This window comes from Tupaia chinensis, unplaced genomic scaffold (genome assembly GCF_000334495.1).
Source record: "Tupaia chinensis unplaced genomic scaffold, TupChi_1.0 Scaffold143996_1, whole genome shotgun sequence".
NCBI lineage: Eukaryota > Metazoa > Chordata > Mammalia > Scandentia > Tupaiidae > Tupaia > Tupaia belangeri.
The window spans coordinates 2,600,707-2,602,830 of NW_006203847.1; positions in this window are offsets into that span (position 1 = coordinate 2,600,707).

The following is a 2,124-nucleotide window of genomic DNA, read 5'->3' on the forward strand; positions in this document are numbered from 1 at the left end:
CTGGGAAGTGAAGGAAGTGGTTAAGGAGGTGCATTAATGTTTTTAGGCTACTTACTGCATAACTGCTGGAAGGGTTAGTACCTAAGTGGGCTCCCTAAGCCTCTAACTTACTCCTAAGGAGAGACTTACTGGGAATATTAACCTTCAAATTACATAAAAAGCTTGATCGAGTGCTTTAGGTACAAGGGAAGTATTATTACAGATCTGGAAGGAACACAGCCTGATGTAACTTTTAGCCTAGCTGGGGAAAAGAAGGAACACAGCCTGATTTAACTTTTAGCCTAGCTGGGGGAAAAAAAAAAAAAAAAACTGCTCCTGAAACTACAGTGGGCCATGTTTTCCAAAGGAAGCAAGAAGAGGTAAGTTACCTAGAATAAGTGTTCTTATTTTCTCCCACAGGGAGAATTATTTAACAGCCCACCTAAAGGTGGGTCTCCCTTGCTCTGTTGCATGATGCCATATGATTATATATATCTTCCCAGATCAGTGTTTGGTATCTTTATTTAATTTTTCCTCATGTTCTTTTATATAAATGGTGTTGTCATCCAATTTAAAAAAAAAAAAAACAGAGATATTGTCTTTGGAATTAAATTTTGTTGTTCTTGCTGTTCTTCTGCATTTTTAATTCTTATAGCAATTTCTACTTAGAAAAATGGGCAAAGAAAGAAGATCTTCAAATCTTAACACCTAGAAATAACCACTGGTTTTGTTGTTGTCTAGTTTTTGCTATAGGGTGCGTGCACTCATTGGAGACACAGAGAGAGACAGAAAGAGGGAAAGTGAGAAATCATCCCCCAGGGGAATGGCCACACAACAATCCCTTCTCCTACATTCTTCTTTTGGGATTTTGAGCATGCACACAAATGTGCCCAGTGTGAGTTTCAAGCCACCGGGCCCAGGACTCGAACAGTGGTTGATCATGTAGGAGCCCAGTGCTGTAACCACTACACCATCTGCTGGTCCCAAAATAACCATTATTAAAATTTAGTGTCCTTACATTCACTTTTTGGCATAGAGGGAAATGCTTCATCTTAAAAATACATGTTTTAATACCAAGTAATCATTATGATTGAATCATTTTCTGATTTTTTTTCCTGTACTCACATACAAATAAACAAAAAAACAAAACCTAAAAGCCTGTCCTTTGATATATATAAGAACCTGTTTAAGTGTCTATTAAAGTATATTTATCTTCCTATTAAAGATAGAATGTGTATTTGATATTCAAAGACATTTTTACATTCTGTCAATTAATACATTGATGACGTCTAAGAGAGACCTATCTGATTATAAAGCAATAGTGATGATACTTTTGTCTTTCATAAGAGTGTGCACCTTGTATTGACCCTGGGGTTAGAATTTCATCATGTCTGTTTAAAGAATCGAGTATTTTGTTTCGGAAGAAAGAAAGATAAGGAGGAAGAAGGAAGATAAGGAGGAAGGAAGGAGATAAAGAGAAGAAGCAGTATTTTTATTTTACCTCTAATAAGTCCTCTTTATTTATGATTTACAGTAATATATCTGTGGCAAATCATAACCTGACTGACTTGTGAGAACAAGGCATGACATGTCAAAGCAGTGGGGAACTGACTCAAGTTTGAAAAAGATACACTTGGGTATATATGATTTTTATATTTTTAATTGAAAGTAGAAAAATAACTAGAGCTGTAGCACTCAATGGAAAAAATACACTTACGGCTTTGTGTTTTATAAAGACAGTTTTGACTGTGCTCCAATATGCACACATTAATATTTTTATTTACTGGGTAACAAAAGATATTCTATGGAACCTATTCTTCCATTGATGCATGAAGAAATTATATAGGGAAGTAACTCTCAAATGAATCAATGAAAGAACAAGCCATTTAGCATTTTATAATTCTCTTTATTCATTCATTCCATTTCCCAAATGAATATACCCCAAACCTCAGAACCAGAATCTATAAAATTACAACCTACAGTAATATTCACTTTCCAGGAAAGCACTATGTACTAGCACTTTGGGTATCTAGATAGGTTTATCGTTGAGATTTTGGAATATTTACAGTGCATTATGCTTATAAAGTATCCCTTTTTGAAATTTCCACACTGAAAACATTGTTTTAAGATAATTCCTGCATTGCA